The sequence below is a fragment of the Cricetulus griseus genome (assembly GCF_003668045.3).
Source record: "Cricetulus griseus strain 17A/GY chromosome 1 unlocalized genomic scaffold, alternate assembly CriGri-PICRH-1.0 chr1_1, whole genome shotgun sequence".
Classification (NCBI taxonomy): Eukaryota; Metazoa; Chordata; class Mammalia; order Rodentia; family Cricetidae; genus Cricetulus; species Cricetulus griseus.
In genome coordinates, this window is record NW_023276807.1 from 160,020,242 (window position 1) to 160,043,779 (window position 23,538).

A 23,538-nucleotide genomic window follows, 5' to 3' on the forward strand; every position below is an offset into this window, starting at 1 on the left:
TGCAATAAAAAAACAACGTGACATGTACATATATCAATGAAGCATTGACAGAGATTACATTTTTCTTGAAATTAAAAACAAGTTGGGGAATATGGCTGTGAAGTTAAATACAAGTGCATGCCTCTTCCAAAGCAGGACCACGAAGATGTTTTCAATAGCTTTTTTATTCATTATCCCATTGCTGTTCAAGAGTAGAAAAGAGCTGGGTTCTGTATCAAGAGTCCCTTGACACCAAATAGTGAAACTGAAGTAAAGGTTAATGATATTTCAAACCTTTTTCCCTTCCTTTGTATTACTTTACTGTCTAGCCATTTAACATTCATGGAAGTAGGTGAAAATTAATTCTGGTTTTTATATACTTGTTTCAGACATACTTAAACTGAAGTAGTTTATTACACAAAGTATAAGGCAGTAAATCACAAAGCTTGTCCATTTAGTAGAACTGGGCTTTCTCAATCTTTTGCCTTTAATTTTATTTGCTGGTCTATAATAGCCTCCAAAATGAACAAGGAGATGGTGGATTACTTCAGCCTGGGTCCTGAATTCCTATAGTTCTTCAGGTGAAGGAAGGTAATCTAATATGCCTAGAAAATATTTTTAATAACATTACTATATTTCATATCAACTGACAAAACCTGTTATGAGATAGTATTTACCCACGATCACTACGAACAGTGGAAAGAGGTATCCTGAAGATGGGTCCTAAATGAATAATAATTAGTTAGGTTTCCTTTAGGCCTAAAACTAAACGAAGTCTAGACTTTTAGTAAACATGAGTAGGCTCTTTGAACTAGTAGTTACTAAAACTCGGAAAGTTATCTTCCTTAAGTAATCCTGTAGGAATTTAAAACCACAAATAATAAATTATAAGTGCATTTAACAACCTCTCACCCCTCTTCTATGTATGCCCATAAGAAATGATCTGATACTGACAGGCATATCTTGGATATTGATTGTACAATGTAGGATATCCATGCTAGGTTTAGTAAGGATGTCCAAAGTGTGTTTTAGGAATATAAAAGCTGCTGATAAAGAACTAATCTCAAGGAAACCTGTTGATTGACACACATTATATATCATCTAGTTATATCCACTTTGTTTTAAATAATGCCAGGTTAATCTGTCACTGCTATTTAAAATTTCATTGATTTATTTGTTCATTTTTGTAACAGATATTGATGAATACCAATCATATGCCAGGTACTCACCCCGGCACTGGAAATAGAACAGGACTGTGCCACAGATAAATGTTACCTTAGTGTTCTGATGCAGGCTTTATGCAATGTACATGGCAAAGGAGTTTATGATTCACAAAGGTTTCTTTAACCAAGTGACTCTTCAGAATAGACCTGATATATGTTGTCATACAGCATTCTGGAGGGGTAAAGGGAATCTAAATGATTAGGCTGTTCTTTACTCTAGAATGTGTTAGCTCTAATATTGGCTATCTTTTTCACCTTTTCAGATACATTCATGGTAGTTCAAAATAAACTAAGATATAAAAAATAAAGCATGAAGGCAAAGGAAAATTTTACATGGACTTTATTCTATTTAAATGAGCTATTCACATGAACCTGAGTTAAAGCAGATGGTGTATAGAAGAGACTTAATGAGATGGATGCTCCTTCTGAGCTAAAGCTCTGTGGCTGGGTCTTCTTCTCAGAAAAAAAAAAATTACTGAAGAATCACATTTGTTTCTCACATACCAGAACTTCTCATTTAATAACACCGTATTCGTCTATCATTCAATATTAGAATGTATGATCTGTAATGTAGTCATGTGATCAATCCTATCAGGGGTCTGCTTACAACTTATCTCATATAGAACTGTTGTATAATTGCTTTTGTGTTTCTCCATTTGTTTTTTCTTGTAAAAGAAAAAAAAAAGGCTGAGTATATTAACAAGCCAGCTGTTAGCACTTCTTTGATATTTCCCTGTAGTCTACTCCATTAGAGGGGGCTAAGTTCTTAATATCAGTTGGATTTGTTAATTATTGGTAAACAGTGCTCTGTGAGTGCAGGATAATGGATTTGTTTTATGCATTTATTTGTCTAATGTGGCAATTTGTGGGTCCTCATGTCTTTAATAGGTTTATTTAAAAATTCCAAGAAGCCTAATCCAGATTTCCAAGTGTTCTGCCAAATTAAAGAAAATAATACTTTAATTTAATTACACAGTGAAAGAAAATAATAACGCTTGGATTTTGCTTAAGAACTTACTTCCACTTCTAATGATCTCGAGTGACATTCTCTGTACCTACAACATAAGGGAAAAATGGAAAAGGCCATTGCATTTGTGACATGAACCAATGCTTTATTCAATTATTCATTTACTCATAATCTACTTGATACAAGTTTTTGAGTTAGGCTTTGTGGAGATGAAAGCAATGGTAACGATGGGTAAAAAATCTCACCCTTGAGACTCCTAAAGAGCTGATGCTTTCAAATAAAGTTCAAGGGCACTTGGTGTGGCATTTGATTTTCTATAGGAGACAAAGACAAGCGCTAGTAAATTATGCTATAGACAGCCACCGATGCCCCTTCACCTTCTCCTTGGTGGTAGCCCAACTCTGGGAGAGAGCAATTTATGCATTTACAACCCCTCCACAAGAGATATCCACAGGGAAAGCAAAAGACATAGCTCTGGGGTTTTAGCCTTCAGGCATAGAGATACTGGGAATAATTTATTTCACTGGGAGTATTTTCAAAGTGAAAAAATGCCCTATGGTGAATGCTGGGATGGTTAGGTGGCACTTACTCATGGAAACCTCACCTTCTCCTGTGGAACTATCTTCCTGAAGCATCCAACAACTGGAAATACTGACAAATACTGAATGCAAAGCAACAATGAGGTGCTTTTAGAACTCACTAGACCAGAATTGTCAGTCTTCTAAGACAGGTCTAGGGTTGCTCACATTTCTCTCTGAGACATGGAGTAACATGGAAGTGCCTCATCATAACTAGTCTAGCTGATGCCTGCTTTCAAGAGTCGACTCCTAAAAATTAGCTCCATCTACCCCAAGAACATCCTAAAATTGACCACCTTTCCAACTAGAAGATTTACAAGGCAGTAGAATCCCTCCATTTATCTGCATATATGGGTCCGTGGAGAACAACAATGCAGAATGGCCCTCCCCTTGGATCCACTGTGGAGGCAAAGCGAAGTGCGGGTGTGTCCCCTGAGTCTTAAATGGCCTTCAACAGACATGCCCTGATGAAGCCAAGCTAAAAGTCAGTAATAAATTAATGAGAATGTACTTCTCGGTGGCAATCATCCATCCATTCCCTCTCCGGGCACCTTTTAATTATTGCTAATAATGACAGAGTTTGGGGGTCACTGGTCTCAGAAATCAAAATTTTCTAGATTTCAAGGTAATAGCATGCAACCTTTGCACTCTCCCAACTTGGAATCAGCAGCACTGGCTCCTTCTGGGAGGTCTGAACACCAGATAATGAAGCTGCCCCACCAGGCTGAGAAGAGACAATGCAGGTTTGTTTTTGTTTCTCCAGAAGGAAACCATCCCCTTCAGTTTCTCATCAGCTGCAAATAGGGGTGAAGGGAGCACTATTCCTGGCATGCCTCTGTCCTCGAGTGGTGCCTCGACAGCCTGGAAAAGTGACAGGCATTGTTTACTCCCACCTCCCATTTTGTTGTTCATCTATCTTACACCCAGCTTAAGCAAAGAACCATTCATCTGCGTGCTGGTGATCATCACACCTACCGACTCTTCACACATCTTACAGCCTCTCACACACAGCTAAGAAGTTCTCAAGTCTGCTTAGGATTTTGTCAATGTGACATGTGTTGGCAGTGATTTCATTTCTCAAAGAATCATGGAGTGAATGCAGGGGACACATTTCCTCACTCCTTTTCCTCCCTTGCTACTGTACATATGACATCTTCCATATTCAGGGATTTTTTTTCCTGGGTTGCCGTTGGCCATGTGGAATATATGATTTCATATGTCACCAAGTAAATGAAGAGCAATCTCTATGGATTGATTATCTCTCGTCATTCTTATAGTCAAAAAGGATAACTGAAGAATAGAGGATGCCATCATTGCTCTGAAAAGTGAAAGGTCATTGTCAAGAACTTCTGTGTAGAGTTCTGTGGCCATTTGTGGGAAATTCATACCCACTGATGGCCTGTCCCTTCCTTCAGTTACCAGGTTCAAGTGATCACTTTGCACCACAAGGAAAAGTAAAAAAGTAGATGGGTGTGTTTCCCAGCGATTTATGAGTAACTACGAGCTTTGTTACTTTCCAGTTACTATTCTTACACTAGCTTGTTCCTCTTTTCTTTTGTAAAAGAAGAAATGATGAATTGTGACAGAATGCTCATAATTAGGGGGAAATTACACACATACACATGCATGAACACATGTACCACACATGCATGTGTGCATACCACAGCTAAAAAGCATCCAGGCTTTTATTGGACATTACACTTTCAAGTTTTTCTACTACTAATATGTGACTTATCACTTAAAAATAATAACAGTGGTGGTTTCTAAAGAAAATTTTGAATGGAGACAGGTTTCATGTTTAAGGCATTGCAGGATGTGTATGCACCAATGTTTTTGGTCATTGCTTTCAACAAAGAAAAATATTGATCCCAGACAATGTGAAAATTTCCCTAACAGAATGAAAATCACAATTTAATATTCCCAGCCAATTCTTGATTCAGGAATCTGTTCCTCAGGAGAAACATGCAACTGAAGAGCTTCAGTTGTTCACAGATTTTGTGAGCACTTCTTAGTCTTGTAATGCACCACAAGTTCAGCTAGATTCTGTCTTGTTTCCTCATGTACACTCCTTCTCAGCTTCAGCTGGGCACTAAAGATCTAGCAATTCAAATTCCTCAAAGTCCTTTGCCCAGGAACCTCCCTTGAATTAGCAACACTTCTACAATATTTCCCCAGAATCTAATGCAGTTGCTACTAGAAAATGCCATTAATTAAAAGTAGCACTCAGTATGAATTAAACTCAGAGAAAACTCTTTCATTGAGATAAACTGGGAGTCAGACTCACAAGGAGCAAGGTTAAAGCCTCCATTCTTCCTTCACTGAACCAAGAGGCTATGTCTCCTTCAGGTTCCCCTGGGACACAAGACACACTATAATTTATTTGCATCTTCATCTGTTTCAAAAATGTCTCTCCAGCTTCCTATTTTATGATTTAGTTTTGCATAAATGATAAAGTCACAAATTTAAAGATTGTGGGTTAAATGTTAATTTTGAAGCAACCAGTAAAAGGGCTGCCTAAGTTAATGGTGTAGGCATTTTTAAAATAAATTTATTTTTACTTTACATGTAAGGGTGGGGTTTTTTATTTTTAATCTTTCCCAGATCCTCCCCATCCACACAATCCCACATCATTTCTTGATCTCCTCATTAGAGAACAAACAGACATCTAAAAAGAATCACAAAGCAATGTAAGATTTAAAACAAATAAACAAATCTGAATAGTACAAGACAAACAAAGAGAAAGCACAAGGAACCCATGCAGACATGTAGACACACACATTGGCACACACAGAACTCATCTAAAAACATAAATTCAGTAACCATAATATATTAACAGAAGACCCATAGGTTTTACCTTGGCTAGAAGTTACCATGGTCTCATTGTCATGAGTACAGGAGAACAGAAAGCTCTCCTGTTTTAATTATATGTTTTATCTTCCAAGATATTTATATCTCAGCCAATAAGTAGAAAATAATCCCTTTTAGCCAGGCAATAGTGGTATATGCCTTCAAATCCAGTACTTTGGAGGCAGAGGCAGGGGAATCTTTATTAGTTCAAGGCTAGGCTGATCAACAGAGCAAGTTTCCAGGATAGCTAGGGCTAAACATAGAGACCCTGTATAGAAAAATAAAACCATTTTAGTTGTGACACTGGGAATTAAGATACAAACCCATGAGAAGATATAGTTCATTCCAGACTTTGATTATTAGCTTTTATGATTAAATATGATTTACAAAATGCCTTTCTTTACCATGCCTTTTTAGACACCCCTATCTTCAAAGAAGAGTTTGAATTGCTACATCTAATATAAATTACAGTTTATATTAACAAATACATTATTATTTGTTGACATTTACAGTCTTTGCCTGTCTGCCACTTATAGGGCAACTAACTGAAGCTCTTTTCCTCAGGTCTAGAGACTGCAGTCATTGTGTCATGCTTTCTAGGAAGACCCAGCCTATTAGGTAAGTGGAGAATCAAGGAATGGCCACTGAAAGTTCAAGAGACATCATCACAATTCTCCATTGCATAGCATTGTTATGATAAAGCTGGCTTGCTTCTTGGCAAATCCAGCAACATGTGTTCATTGTGTCTCCACACTATACCATTTGCTCTCTTTCACTAGAGGCTTCAGCACATGATCTGGTTATTTTCTATCTTTCAGTCATTATTTGTTAGGAAATACCAGTGTTCTGGGCAAAAACACGTTTCAGTAGCTGTATCCAGATACTCCTCCTTGTTTCCATCTCCACCAGTTATTATCTTAGTAATGTGAGGAGTTGTCTCTTTGAGTCCCAGGCTTCTTTTTTCCACAAAAGGAGGGTCAGAGGGATAGCCCAGATGCACCCAGTGTCTCTGGCTTTGAAATTCTAGTCGTTTTTTCACATGGAAGTCTTCATTCCTATTGCTTCACTATAACTTAGACTGATATTGGACAGACTCTTATAGTTGTCTTTTGAAATTTATATCACCCCCACCCTTTTCCTTTCTCCCTTCATCCCTGCCCATGCACCCCCTTAATCTCTGGAATTCATGGCCCCTTTTTCCTTGTTATTGTTTTTGTTGGTGGTGGTGGTGGTGATGGTGTTGTGTGTGTCTGTGTATTCCAAAATACATAAAAACAACTTGCTCAGTCTGTGTAATATATATGCATGTATATGATCTCAGGGCTGACCACTTGATATTAGATAACTCGTGGGTACACCATTTCTCCCAGTCATCTGAGGTTTCCTCAGTTGCCTGTAGCTCTTTGTCTAGAATTGGAGCTCTGTGAGGTCTCAGTTTTTCATGTTAGCATGTCCATTGGTGTTGGATTGACAAACACAGAGAACAACAGGGAGTTTGGTACCCAATAGCAACAGACACATCCCTTGCACAATACCTGCTCTGACCTGCACCAAAGGTGTGGGGGTCATTGCAGAAGAGGGGGCAGAAAGTTTGTGAGTCTCTGAGAAGTGTTAGAGAGGTCAGCATGGCTGTCTGAAAAAGACATGATCAATGGGCAATTTTCCATGAAGTTTCTTTTAAGCCATTGACTGTTCAGTTCTAAAATGATGTCAAAATTCTCCTGAGTTTCACAGTACTATATATACATATGTATTCTTTATATGGATTTTCTCAATTGCTTGTCACTGTACATCTCAGCTGCTAAAGTATTACCTTTGTTCCCCAAATACAGAAATGTAAACATAAAGTCTGGAACCTGTGATCCTTCTATGCCTCATTCTCATTAGCATCTTTCTGGAATATGGCAATTGCCCACAGTCTTCTTAGCTCATGGTTGCTATTCTGGGAGCTTGAGCTTCCTTTCTGGTCTCCGTGATTTAGCTGAAATATCATCCCCTCTACCCTAGATATTGAGATTCTTTCTTTCTTTCTTTCTTTCTTTCTTTCTTTCTTTCTTTCTTTGCTTCCTTTCTTTTTTCTTACTCTCTCTCTCTCTTTTTTATTATGTTGTTTTTTGTTTAGTTTTTCTAGGAAAGTTCTTTCAGGGTACCACAGGCAGGCTTGGAATTCTTTATGTCACCAGGCTAGCCTTGAACTCCAGTTTTTCCATCTGGGATTACATGTATGTGCCCTCAAGTTTGAATTCCTATATAATGCTGAAAGCCTAACTTAGCATCTTTTTCCTCCACTGCCTTAACTGAGCTAACAAGAAAAATACCTTGCTGGGAGCTTCTGCACCACTGCCATTATGTATCTTCCCTAGTGCATTTCCTGGTTCATTTATTGTAGGGAGTGTGTTATTTTACTTGAAGATTTGATTGGTTGGTTGATGTCTATGTTATGTAGAAGCAGAAAGAAACTTTCATGTTGTCACTATCCCTTCAAATCAACTTGTTAAACATCTCCAAGTCTAGAAGCAAGCTTGGATTCCTCTTTCTTCCTCATTTTTCAAATGTGTGAAAAAGCTTAATGCTGTTTAACACTTTAAGAAAAAAGTTATCACCCAACGCAAAATTTTCTTTTCTTTTCTATTTGGGCCTGCTTCAGCCTCAGAGAATAGGATGAGTGGGATTTGGGCAAAGGTTTCCTCTTTACATTTTCCCTTCCTCTGTCTTCTTTCAACCGCCTGCTGCTATAGAACCATCCAGCCAGGTCAAGAGAGATGGAATTGAATGAATAGAGAAACATTTTTTTCTGGTTTTAATCAGCGTCTGTCCCTGGAGTAGGACAAATGACAAGACATGGGCTGTTTGTCCCATGGAAACTTTTTGTTACTAAATTGGAAAGCATTTGTTGTCATCAGCTTGAGATGTCATAACAAAACATAACAGACTAGATGTCTGGACATCTAATTCATCACACGTATGGAGAATACAGGACAAAAAACACAAGAGTCAGTATGGCCCCATAAAAGCCCCACTGTTGTAGCCTCATCCAAACCATATGCCCCCATATTCAAATATACATCCTATTGGGGTTAGGCATATGATGGGGGACAGAGGTGACTCAATTTATTGCACTGAACTTGCTTTTAACCATTCACCGAGTATCCCCTGGCATGGGAAGTGTCTCTTCCAGTTGCTGACTCCTGAGTGTTCTTCGGCCCCTAGTTTTCCTCTGATACTCTTTTGAGACTAATGTGTCCTTCCAGTCAGGGTTGAACCTTAAGACCTACCTTATTAAGAGGGATCATATTTAGTAGCCCCTCATACTCTCCTTCCACAGTAAAAGCCCAGGTTCTCTACACTGTAAATCTCTTTGCTCTTCCAGTATTATGTCATTTCCCACAAGACTCTTCAGGACCAGCACCTGTGTCCATTCTTTCCCATCTTGTTTCAAGTGCTCTCAGTAGTTAGTTTTGCCCTGGTGTTTAGGGCAGGAAAAGTGTCTTAAGAGGTGGTTAGGGACAAATAGAACACAGAATGCAAGTGATACTCAAAGCTAACTCCTAATATTTTTCTTTTACAATTTTTAAAAAGGATTTATTATTTTATTTGTGTGTGCATGTGTGTTTGGCCATGTGTTTTTCTGCATGTTAGGTTTTAGGTGGGGGTACTCATGGTGACCTAAAAAAGCACCTGAGCCCCTCAAGCTGGAGTTACAAATGTTAGTGAGCCTGATACAGATGTTAGGAACCACACTACAGTCCTTTGAAAAAGCTCTTCACAAGGGTTAAGGCTTTTCTTTTCTTTCTGATCACCCCTGACTAATGTTTTAACTCCTAATCTTCAGTAACATAATCTGAGGGTTATGGATAACATGCATGGATAGTCTAGAAACTGCAAAGATTTTTGTAGCTAGAATATAAATAGTAGAGAAAAGATTAGCTAGCTGAAAACAAATAGAAAACAAGACTGAGATCCCATAATGCCTCAGGATGGGGTAAAAATGTGGCATCTATTCTCAGTGTAATAGATAGGCACTGACAGGTTTTAAGTAAGGGGACAATATGAGTGACACTCTGAAGTTTAACAATAACAAAACAGAATTCTTTCATCACCTGTTCCTCTCTTCAGGTCTAGTGTGAACCCAAAGCAGCAAGAAGCAGAAGGCAATTGTCTGATTTGTGATTAAATGGACAATGATATTAAAGCATTTTCAAAATTACTAAAATTGGCTACAAGATGGGATTGGATTCACATTGATCATTTAGCCACAATGGACCACCATTACATTAGTTTGTAGAAACAAAGGCTACCTTTCTACTGGTTCAGCCTTGGGCATATTATTTGACCTCTGAGTTTTATTTTTTCATTTTCTTAAGCAAAGAAAATTATAATGGGATCTATCTACAAAGCTAGTCTAAGGGTTATATTACTTAGCCGATGTAGTATGTTGGCACATGTGGCTATAACATGGTATGCACTATTACATGTAGTTAATTATCTTTACCTGCAGACAGCATATCCAGATTAATGTAAACATCAATGACAGCTTTATAGATTGAAGAGAAGTGTTATGACCATTAAACACTAGAAAGACCATGTTATATGCCTGATAGAGAGCAGATAGTGCCAGAATTCTGGTAATATTTAGCAAAACCTTGACTTTAGGAAAGTCATTGGAACCGCAGAGCCCCAGTAGTGCAATTGAGAGCAAAGAAGCAGTGTTCTTAATGGTTTCCTCTAATTTTCATGAATTTTAACCTTTTCTTCTCATTTGACATAATTTTCTTTCCTTTGAGTTTACACACAGATGGAATCCACTAAAAAAATGCATTAGGGTCCCCACCTAAATAAGGTTTGTACTTAATTCTCATCATGCCCAACTTTGAAGACACTTGAGTGAGGGAGATTTTGAGGGATTTATATATATATATATATATATATATATATATATATATATATATATATATATGGTAGATTACAGATACCAAAGATCCAAAATAACTGTTACTGTAAATCTTCCAAATATCGGCTCAGAAACTGGCTGCAAACTACTCAGGAAAATTCTTCCTTCAGTTGAGTATGCAGTAAAAATTTATTTTGTCTATCATTCATTTGCTAGGTGTCTCTTATGAAACTATGCCATGATCTCCAAAATTTCAGTTTAAAATTGATCTACTTTCAAAGCTATTTGAAGCTACATGATTGCAAGGTTGTTCTTTTCCCTCAATTCTTCAACTGAGTGTAAATTTTGATTTGGTTGAAGACATATACAAAGTTTCATTAAATATGTAAAGATCTTAATCAGATTAAAACACTGCACCCAAAAACTTCTCTTACTCCCACCCATCCGTTCTTTCAAATATCTCAAAAATAAATTTGACCCAAGAAATTAATTTTTAACGATTTGACAGTGTCACTTGGCTATGATGTGTCATGATGGGCACTCAATTGTACAACCTTCTGGAGACCTTGCTTCTAACTAACGACAGACAGCAAAACTGTTTCCCTGCTTCTTATTAGCAATGGGATCTTTTACCAAGAGATTTCAGAACAAAAGGTAAGAAAGACAGTTAATTATAGCCCAGACCTCACATGCAGAGTTAATGAATTTTAATGCACACCAATTAATAACTAATTGGGTTTTTGCCTGACTATAGATGGAGATACCGGGTGATGACAAGAGAAGAGGCCCTCTTTAAAAGATAATAGCCATTTTCCTATTACTCTCTGTCCCCCATTCTTCCTGTCTTTAAGTTCAAATCAGAAATAAAATATTTGAATATGTTAAAGCTTCTGAAAAGCTTTCTTGAATTCAAATTTTACATGAACGTTAGATTTAAGAGCAGAAGAATTGCCTTAGTAAACAAATAGAAAATTCTATAGTTTTGCATAGAGTGTGCTGTTTTAATTCATTTTTGCATGGCTTGTAAGCAGGGCAGATTGATATTTCAATTTTTAAAAATAAATAAATATTTGGGATAATGACAGAAAAAGAAACAACAAAACAAAAAAGGTTCAAGGTCTTGATTTTGCTCCCCGACCAGTGAAAGTGAATTAGATTAAATAGATTAAAGAATATGGATCTTATGAATACAGTATGGTTCCCTCTCTGCACTTCTAAGGGCCAGGAAGTCTCTACTTAAGAATAATCTTTAGCCTGAAATCAGAGAACATTTTCTTGCCCCTCGCCTCTCAGCACAATGCCAATTGGAAGTAAGGACAATGGGCTGCTGCAGGTGAGTTCTTCTTTCTCTCTTCCTAGAAAAGAAAGCACAGAGAAAAGTGCAAAACAATACAACCACAGGAGAACTCTTGAGCAGAATGAGGCACTCCTATCCACTGAAAACTTATCATGCAAACAGACACACACAAACCCATGCCCAGACATCTTGGGGCACTGGGCAGGGCAGGGGTTCAGCTGTCCCTAGCCTGAGGATCTAAACTCAGAACCTACACAGAGGAAGGAGATAATTGATTCTTAGAAACTGTCTTCTGCCCTCCATAGCACACAAATAAGTAAATAATTAGATGATAAATGTAAAAGAAATAAAAAGAACAGTTATGCAAGTATCTAAGCATAGAATAGTTATCTGTTTCTCTTTTCTTAAACTGTCCAACTTCTAACAAACAAAACAAACATAAAATAAAGAAGAAAAAAGAGGAAGAGGAGAAGGAAGAGGAAAAGTTTAATACAAAGTGTTTAAAGATCTGGCTGGGTAAGACTCCTAGCAATAGTGGAGAGGCTCCCTGAACTGGCCTTCCTCTGTAATCATATTGGTGACTGCCCTAGTGGTTGTCATAGAGCCTTCGTCCAATACCTGATGGAAGCAGATGCAGAGTTTCACAGTCAAGCACTGGGCCAAACTCCGGAATCCAGTTGAAGAGAGGGTGGAAGGATTGTATGAGGGCGAAGGGGTGGGTGGTTCAAAATTGTGATAGGGAAATCCAGAGACAGCTGATCTGAGCTTGTGGAAGCTCATGGACTTTGGACAGACATCTAGGGAGCCTGCATGGGACTGACGTAGGCCCTCTGCATCTGAATGACAATTGTGTAGCTTGGTCTGATGTGGGTCCCCTAGCAGTGGAACCAGGACCTGTTTCTGATGCATGAGCTGGCTTTTGGAACTCATTTCCTATGGTGGGGTGACTTTTTCAGCCTTGATGCAAGGAGAAAGAGCTTGGTCCTGCCTCCGCTTGCTGTGCCATGCTTTGTTGATTCCCAAGGGAGAACTTATCCCACCTAAGTGGATATGGAAGAGTGGATAGGGTAGGGAAGAGATGGGGGAGGGAGCAGGAGGAGAGGAGGGAGTGATTGGTATGTAAAAAAAATCTGGCTGGAGAGGTGGCTCAGCAGTTGAAAGCCCTGACTGCTGCTCTTCCAAAGGACCTAGGTTTGATTCCCAGAACCCACATGGTGGCTCACAACCATCAATGACTCCAGTCTGAGGGGAATCTTATGGCCTCTATAGGCACTGCATGCTCACGGTACACATACATACATATAGGCAAAACACCCATACACATGCAAAGAATAAAATTAAATAAATAAGCAAAACTTTAAAAAGTGTTTGAAGATGTTTTTCTATTTTCATAGTGTTTCAAAGAACCATCAGAACCAGACTGTTATCATACGGGAGTTGAAAATAACAAACATGGAATTTAAGGAAACCAAAACTTATGTGTTTAAGATCCTGTGCATAAACAAGGGGATTAAATGGGTTAGGGGAGCAAGGGCAGAGTGGAGGAGGAAATATGCAGAGGGATAACAAACACTAATGGCCTTTCAAAAAGCTATACAGAAACCTACTCCTGGAGAAACTGCCTAAAATACATACAGATACAGAAGTATTTTAAATGGAGTTAGCATATAATGGGAAGAGAATGCCCTACTAGACATCATACACCAGCAAATAAAACTGAAGTGCCAGGGACGGCTTACAACTTTTTGTTAGCCAAAGACGTTCGCTTGATCCCCCTCTCCCTGAAAACATTACATCTACCATCAATGCTATTGATTGCACTCCACAAGCAAATAGAAACATAGATAAATAGATAGGTAGATGGATGGATGGATGGACAGACAGACGGATGAACAGACAGACAGACAGGCAGGCAGACAGACAGATACAGATGTAGATATACACACCAAGACTGGATTTAAAACTTGGAAAGGAAGTCTGAGCTCATTTTTTTGTTGTTTTCAAAAACAATAATCTAACAAATCTCCCATAGAAAAGTATTCCAGGAAAATTCTAGATCAAAATGAAGAAGTTAAAGAATCCCAAGCACAAAGCTTAAAATTGCAGGTGTAAATACAGATCCTCTTTTGCTATACTGCTCTCTGAAAGCAAGTAGAAGAAATCCACAGCAGAACTCAGCTGCCCAGAATCCTAGGAATTCTTTTCACCTTCATAGACACACACAGCTTCTGCCACCGAAGAAAAACTCTTGCCATTTTTGTAATGCTGAGTCTCATCAGTGGAGCTGCCCAGAGTTCATGCCAAGGTACATTGCTCCCCATCAAGCCTAGAGCTGCGACTACTTGCCCACCTTCAGATGTCCATCAGATTGGCCATCACATATCTACATACATCTTAGGTGCCAGTGTTGGCCCACAGTATATTCAGCCAACCTCAGAGTATACCAAATACCAAGATGGTATTCCTCTCTGCAACTTTTACCCGTGCCAGACAGGAGATCAGGAGTCATGGATAGACTCCTTACAACCAAGCCCTTCTCCTCAGGCTGCCACCACAGACATCATAAACTTTGCTAGATGACCTTTGCATCCCTCACCATTACTGACCTCAAATGATAGAGTAGCTGTACTGTCCTAGCCAATGCCTTTATGGCCCCATACCTATGAAGAGTTTTCTTCCCTAAAGGCAGTATCTAAAGCCTGGAAGAGATGTTTGCTCATTCAAGTGTACAGAAAATAATGCTATAATACATTCGGGATGCAACCAAAGGAAGACAGCAAACTTGTAATAACTAATCCAAAATAAATTCATTTATTCTTCAAGGAACAAGAAAAAATACCAGTTAGTAAAGAAGCAAAAATAATAAATATTAGCATTGAAAGTAAATTTTAAAAATTGAGGGGAAAAAAGAGTGGAAGTATAGAAACAATCCAAGAGTTGGTTATTGGGAAAGACAGACAACAGTAGCAAGAAAAACATTTGTAGCTAGAATAAAAAGTAAACTTTTAACAGCATTTTTTACAGAAACAGAAATATATTCCTAAACTCTGAGTGGAACCATCAAAGACGTTGAAAAGCCAAAATAACCTTGAGTAGGGAGAATGGAAATGGCAGCAGCATCATGCTTCCAAGTTTCAAGATACATTTTGATCTTCAAAAGCTCAAAGCTGCAGAGTAGTAAGGAGACATATACCATAGATCAGGGAGGTGAGGTGGCATGGTAGGGGAGAGTGCACATCAGAGGGCCTGAGTTTCAATTACAGCACCAGGCATGGTCATATGTAGGACCAGTAAGAGACCGCCTCAGAGCATAAGACACCCAGTGTCCTTTTGTTCTTTCTTCCAACACACACACACACACACACACACACACACACACACACACACACACACACACAGAGAGAGAGAGAGAGAGAGAGAGAGAGAGAGAGACAGAGACAGAGACAGAGACAGAGACACAGAGAGAGACAGAGACACAGAGAGACAGAGAGACAGAGAGACAGAGACAGAGAGACAGAGACAGGCAGAGAGAGAAAGAGAAATACAGAGAGAGGAGAGAGGGAGGGAGAAATAAAAATGCTTTTTTAAAGATATCTAAAAGTATAGTTCACCCAAAGGCACTCACCCTTTACAATCCCTATTTATTTCAACAGTATTTCTGAAGAAAGATACAAATAAATATTTTAAAATTTGCATCATTTTAATGATTGCCAACATTTATTCTTACACCAGACATTTTTGAGTAGACTTTTTTAATGAGGCCCTGCTCCAGTGATGTTCACTGTCATTTTAAGGTTTTCTTTTATTGCATTGTGTACTCACTCACAGACGTCTCACGGCCTTCTTCCTGAAGTATTTGATGGGGCACTGCCTGCTGTATTAAAAATGGATGACTTCCCAAAGTGCTGTCTTCACTTCTTGGCTAGCTTCCCATATGGAGAAATAAGTGCTTATGATTATCTGAGGAACTGTATTTGCATATTACTTTTTAAGCATATAATTATCTCCTATATTTTGGGAAGCATCTACGTATAGGCCTACAGCACACTGTATGTTTTCTTCAAAAGGCAAAGTAGCTAAAAATGAACGTGTGGAAAATGTGACAGTCATATCATGCTAGCTGTGTTTGTTACTGTGCCATTATATGATTTAAAATCCATGATGAAAAAGGGTGTGCATAGTACTTACTGTGTGTTTCTAATTGGCACAATTTGTTAATACAGTCCTTGATGCCAGAATTTTGTTGTTCACATATCTGATTTAATATAATGAAATGGCAGGCTTTTTTTCTTGCAATTTTGGAACATCAGAACAAACAGAAAGACTATGCCCATGAATACTAATTAATATCTGTTCTTGCTAAATATAAATTGCCTTCTTCAAAGACAACTATGATAAAGATGCTTAAGAATGATTGGATGAAAAATCTCTCTCAAAATCTAAAGCTGTATCAAGGTTTTCTGGGCTTCTTTTCTTCACTACCCAAGTACACAACAGCTTTTGCTTTGGCAATGTGATTAAATGAAGCCTTTGCTTATCTTTCACCAATTTCTACTTACTGGGGCCCATATCCACAATGGCTTTTAATAATTGGGAAGTTGCCTAAGGAAGCAGGTAGCAGTTTGAGCACAAAGTCTAAGACGGTACCCACACCCTCTCCAAGGGTAGTGCTATCCTTACCTTAGTTAAGACCTCACCTCAAACTCACTGATGACAAGAAACACCAGTACAACATTTAATCCATTCATCCCTCTGTCAAAGTTTTTGAGCATATTCTTGATGTCAAGGGATCTGTAGGCATTGGGAGAAAATTTCCTTTCAAATAAAAATGATCCAGCAGTGAGAATTAAATTAAGTAGGCCAACAGATTAAAAATAAATGTCATAACTCAAGTCTATGAGACAGTTTAGGGATACATGAAGTTTGTTACATCAGCTGTGTAGCAAAATTTGAAATCAGACCTATTGATGCCTCCTTGTTGGTCTTTTGCTAGGATTGGTTTGGCTCTTTGGGATGTTTTGTCTTTCATATGAATTTTATTAATGTTTATTTTCTGTTCGTGTGGTAAATGTCATTAGAAATTTGATGACGAATAACACAACACTGGTACAAAAGCAGAAACATAGACAAATGTAATATAACTAAAAAAACAGGAATAAACCCACTCAGCTAGGCTCAATGCATTTTCAACAAAGCAGTCAAACCATCCTTTCAAATAAATGGTGCTGGAAATGCTTGAAACACAGAAAGATGGAACTGGATCCCCATCTCACTCTGTACAAAAAGATAATAAACCCTAAAAGCAAAAGCAAAATCTTCTAAATGATTCAAAGATTTCAATGTAAAATGTGAAATTCTCTGTAGAGCATTTCAGCATATAAACATAGGCAAAAGCTTCTTGACAATCACTCTAATAGCTCAAGAAGTAAAATTGAGTAAACAAATGGAAACAACTCAAAGAAGAGTAGAAGAAAACCTTCGTTTGTTATAGAATTGACATGGGGACTAATACCTAGACTATATAAAGAACTCAAAGCATTAAATTACAAAATAACAGGCAATCCAATCAGTAAGAGAGCAAATGAAATAAATCAAGTTATCAAAAAATGCATCTACATATGGCCAATTCATATATGAAAAAATCTTCAGCAAACAGTCATCAGGAAAACACAAATTAAAATTGACTTGAGACTCTGTTATCCAAGCAAGAACAACTTTCAACCAAAAACAAAACAATAACACACAACAAAACAGAATGACAGCAAATGTTAGCAAGGACATGGGGAAAGTAGAACTCTAATTCACAGTTGTGGATGTAAACTTGTACAGCTCCCATTGAAATCAGTATGTAGGTTCCAAAAACAAAACAAAACAAAACAAAAAATCAGAAATAAAACTACCATGTGACCCACCTCTGGGAATATTCTCCAAGAAATGTAAGACAGCACACAGCAGAAATACCTGCACATCTGTGTTCCTTGGTTACTTTTTACAATAGCTGACTTGTGCATACTGGTGTCCTTTAGCAGTCTATTGGGTAAAGGGAAATACTTTGCATACAGAAGGGAGCTTAACTTGGCCATTTAGAAGAATGAAATTATGTCATTTGCAGGAAAATGTGTAGAGTTGGGGGATGTCATAAATCACTTTAGAATATAATTCTTTACATATTAAAAACAACCCATGTTTGAACTGGCAGTTCTTAAAAATCAGCATTAGTGCATTCGGAATGAAATATGTATAAGAAAAGGTTTGAAAGCTGTGGTTTCCCAAGAAGCATCCCAAGTTACTAGATGTCTATACAATTGAATCTGTTTCCATACATATATTTAAATCATCAATGCACATAAAGTTTGGGTTGTATAAATGTGAAGTCACATGCCATAGTACTTTTTTTCATTTCCAAACTAAAAGCATGGAGTTCGAGCTATATTTTTAAAATATGATTTTTAACATCTTTTAGTCTGAGAAATTTTTAAAATGTTTTAGAGCCTGGGGAAGTGAGAGAGGAAGAATGAGTCTGTGCCATGTCTTTGTGAGAATGAAATGTTCTAGGAGACCATAATGGAGCAGAACGCTCCCTTGAAGAGAGTAATGAGAGGACAAGCAGTCCACTTTGCAGAGTGCTGGCTGAGCCACAAATAAACTGAAGATCCAAATGGCATGCAGAATCCAGAATAGGCGTAATGCCTTTTAAAAATCACAGTCCCCGAGAAGCACAAACAGTACTTATCTTGAAAAAAAAGAGTAACTGATACTAATACAGAAACAAATGTGGCAAACTGGGAGTTTAAATGCAGCAAAGACCATTTCCATATTTGATTCAACACTAATCACTCAGGCCCAGTAATCATTTTCTCCCCTCTTCATTTCCATGTTGTTTTGCACACTGCCTGATTTTTTTTTCTTTTGTGTGCTGAGCTTCTGAAGGCATGAATATACAAGGACACAGATTCAGCAGCATCTTCAGGATTACACCTTTTGTACTGATTCTTGATGTTACTGACCCACACTTATCTGTCATTAGATAAGGGTCAGACCCTTTCATGGACCAACATGTTCTGAGTCCAGATCTGAATCTTGATGCAAATCAGATCTAATTAATCTTACAGATCAACACAGAAATTTGAAACTTTCCAAAATGAAATTAAAATGATGTTTTCTTCCCCCTCAACAATATTCTAATAAATAATACAATGGTGAATTGCAGCGTGTGATTTTATCAAATTCTCATTGATAATGAAGCAGGATTTTTTCTTGCTAATGTCTACTCTTTTTTGTAATTTTTTATTAGTTCAAATTAGGAACAAGCTCGTGTCACATGTCAATTCCCTTCCCCTCTCCCTCCCTCCCCCCACTTTCTCCCCTACCCCTGACCTATCCCCCATCCCATTCACCCTCCACTCCCCAGGCAGGGTAGAGACCTCAACAGAGGATCCCCAAAATCTACCACATCATCCTGGGCCAGGCTTAGGCCCTCCCCCATGTGTCCAGGGCAAGAGTGCATCCCTTCACGTGGGATGGGGTCTCAAAGTCCCTTCTTACACCAGGGAAAAATACTAATCCACTACCAGGGGCCCCCTGGAGTGCAGAGGCCTCCTCATTGACATCCATGTTCAGGAGTCTGGATCAATCCTGTACAGGCCTCCCAGACAGCAGTCTGGGGTCCATGTGCTCCCCCTTGTTCAGGCCAGCTGTTTCTGTGGGTTTCACCAGCCTAGTACCCACCCCTTTGATCTTCGTTCCTCCCTCTCTGCAACTAAGTTCCAGAATTCAGTTCAGTGTATATCTGTGGATATCTGTCTCTGCTGCCATCAGCCACTGTATGAGGGCTCTAGGATGGCATAAAAAGTAGTCATCATTCTCATTATAGGGGAAGGGCATTTAGGTTATCCTCTCCACCGTTGCCTAAATTGTGAGTTCATGTTATCCTTGTAGGTCTCTGGAAATCTCCCTAGTGCCAGATCTCTCCTTGGACCTAAATGGCTTCCTCTAATATGGTATCTCTCATCCTGCTCTCCTCTATTCTTCCCCAACTCAATATTTCTGCCCCTCCAATTCTTCCTTTCCTTTCCTCTTTTCCTCTTCTCATTCTGGAAGCTCCCTCTCCCCTACCCTCATGCTCCCAATTACCTCAGGAGTTCCTGCCACTTCCCATTCCTGGGGTTCATGCATTTTTCCCTTAGAGTCCTTCTTTTTCCCTCGTTTCTTTGGTGAAGAGGAAGGTAGGCTGGTAATCCTTTGCTCTATGTCTAAAATTCATATATGAGTGAGTATATATACACCATGTTTGTCTTTTTGTGACTGGGTTACCTCACTCAGGATGGTTTCTTCTAGTTCCATCCATTTGCCTGTGAAATTCAAGATTCTATTGCTTTTTTCTGCTGAGTAGTACTCCATTGTATGAATGTACCACATTTTCTCTATCCATTCTTCAGTTGAGGGGCATCTAGGTTGCTTCCAGGTTCTGGCTATTACAATCAATACTGCTATGAACATGGTTGAACATATGTCCTTGTTGTATGGACATGTAATATTTGGGTATATTCCCAAGACTGGAATCGCTGAATCTTGAGGTAGAATGATTCCCATTTTTCTGAGCAACCGCCATACTGGTTTCCAAAGTGGTCTTAGAAGTTTGCACTCCCACCAGCAATGGAGAAATGTTCCTTTTTCTCCACATCCTCTCCACCATAGATTGTCATTGGTGTTTTTGATTTTAGCCATTCTGACAGGTGTGAGGTGGTACCTCATAGTTGTTTTGAATTGCATTTGTCTGATGACCAAAGATTTTGAGCACTTTCTTAAGTGTCTTTCAGCCATTTCAGATTCCTCTGTTGAGAATTCTCTATTTAGTTCTGCACCCCACTTTTTAATTTCATTGTTTGGTGTTTTGGTGGCTAGCTTCTTGAGTTCATTGTATATTATGGAAATCAGCCCTCTGTCAGATGTAGGGTTGGTAAAGATCTTTTCCCATTCTGTGGGTTGTCGATTTGTCTTACTGACTGTGTCCTTTGCCTTACAGAAGCTTCTCAGTTTCAGGAGGTCCCATTTATTAATTGTCATTCTCAAAGTCTATGCTACTCATGTTATGTTCAGGAAGAGGTCTCCTGCACCTATTTGTTCGAGGGTACCACCTACCTTCTCTTCTAAGAGGTTCAGTGTGGCTGAATTTATTTTGAGGTCTTTGATCCATTTGAACTTAAGTTTTGTGCATGGTGACAGATATGTATCTGCCGGCAATTTTCTGCATGTCTGAATCCAGTTATGCCAGCACCATTTGTTGAAGATGTTATCTTTCTTCCATTGTATAGATTTAGTATCTTTGTCAAAAATAAGGTGTTCATAGGTGTGTGGGTTAATATCATTCGATTCCATTGGTCTATCTGTCTGTTTTTGTGCCAATACTAAGCTGTTTTCAGACCTATGGCTTTATAATAGAGCTTGAAGTCAGGGATGATGACTCCTCCAGAAGATCCTTTATTGTACAGAGTTGTTTTGGCTATCATGGGTTTTTTGTTTTTCCATATAAAGTTGAGTATTGTTCTTTCAAAGTCTGTGAAGAACTGTTTTGGGATTTTGATGGGGATTGTGTTGAATCTGTAGATTACTTTGGCAAGATTGCCATTTTTACTATGTTGATTCTACCTATCCAAGAGCATGGGAGATCTTTCCATTTTCTGGTATCTTCTTTAATTTCTTTCTTTAAAGACTCAAAGTTCTTATTGTACAGATCTTTCACTTTTTTGGTTAGTGTTACCCAAGATATTTTATGTTGCTTGTGGATATTGTGAAGGGTGATATTTCTCTGATTTCTTTCTCATTGGATTTATCATCTGTATACAGTAGGGCTACTGATTTTTTTGAGTTAATTTTGTATCCTGCTACCTTGCTGAAGGTGTTAATCAGGTATAGGAGTTCCCTGGTAGAGTTTTTCAGGTCACTTATGTAGACTATAATATCATCTGCAAATAGTGAGAGTTTGACTTCTTCCTTTCCAATTTGTATCCCTTTGATCTCCATATCTTGTCTTATTGCTCTAGCTAGAACAAGTACAATATTGAAGACATATGGAGAGAGTGGACAGCCTTGTCTTGTTCCTGATTTTAGAGAAATTGCTTTGAGTTTCTCTCCATTTAGTTTGATGTTGGCTGTTGGTTTAGTGTATATTGCTTTTATCATGCTTAGATATGTTCCTGTTATTCCTGTTCTCTCCAAGATCTTCATCATGAAGGGATGTTAGATTTTGTCAAATGCTTTTTCAGCGTCTAGTGAGATGATCATGTGGTTTTTCTTTTTCAGTTTGTTTATATGGTGGATTACATTGATGGATTTTCATATGTTGAACCATCCTTGCATCCCTGGGATGAATCTTACCTGATCATAGTGGCTGATTTTTCTGATGTGTTCTTGGATTCTATTCAACAATATTTTGTTGAGTATTTTTGCATCAATATTCATGAGGGATATTGGTCTGTAGTTCTCTTTTTTAGTTGTATCTTTGTGTAGCTTGGATATCAAAGTGATTGTAGCCTCGTAAAAAGATTTTGGCAATGTGTCTTCTGCTTCTATTTTGTGAAACAATTTGAGGAGTACTGGAATTAGCTCTTGTTTGAATTTCTGGTAGAATTCTGCAGTGAAGCCTTCTGGCCCTGGACTTTTTATGGTTAGGAGTCTTTTGATGACTGCTTCTATTTTGACCTAGGTTATAGGTTGATTTAAACTGCTTATTTGTTCTTGGTTTAATTTTTGTAAGTTATATCTATCCAGAAAATTGTCCATTTCCTTTAGATTTTTGAATTTTGTGGAGTACAGGTTTTCAAAGTATGACCTGATGATTCTCTGGATTTCCTCAGTGTGCATTGTTATATCCCCCTTTTCATTTCTGATTTTGTTAATTAGCACGCTCTCACTCTGCCTTTTGTTTAGTTTGGATAGAGGTTTGTCTATCTTGTTGATCTTCTCAAAGAACCCTTTTTGCTCTAAAGCTTTCAGTTGTTCTGTCAATTCTCTAGTGTGACTTTTCTCCAGTTTCTTCATGTGGGCACTTAATACTATGAACTTTCCTCTTAGCACTGCTTTCAGAGTGTCCCATAAGTTTGTGTATGTTGTGTCTACATTCTCATTAAATTCCAGGATGTCTTTAATTTCACTTTTTATTTCTTCCTCTTCCTAGGAATGGTGCAATTGGGTGTTATTCAATTTCCATGAGTTTGTAGGTTTTCTGCAATTTGTATTGCTGTTGAATTCTAGCTTTAAAGCATGGTGATTTGATAAGATACAGGGCATTATTTTAATTCTTTTGTATCTGTTTAAGTTTGCTTTCTTGCCAACTATGTTGTCAATTTTAGAGAAGGTGCCATGTGGCGCTGAGAAGAAGGTATATACTTTTGTGTTTGGATGGAATGTTCTATAGATATCTGTTAAACCCAGTTGCATCATAACTTCTGTTAGATCCTTTGTTTCTTTGTTACGTTTCTGTCTGGTGGTCCTGTCTAGTGGTGAAAGCAGGGTGTTAAGTCTCCTCTACTATAAGTGTGTATAGTTTTATGTGTGGTTTGAGCTTTAGTAATGTTTCTTTTACAAACGTGGGTGCCTTCGTATTTGGGACATAGATGTTCAGGATTGAGACTTCATCTTGTGGACTTTTCCTGTGAAGAGTATGAAATGTCCTTCTTCATCTCTTTTGATTGATTTTAGTTTGAAGTCTAATTTGTTAGATATTAGGATTGCTACACCAGCTTGTTTCTTGGGCC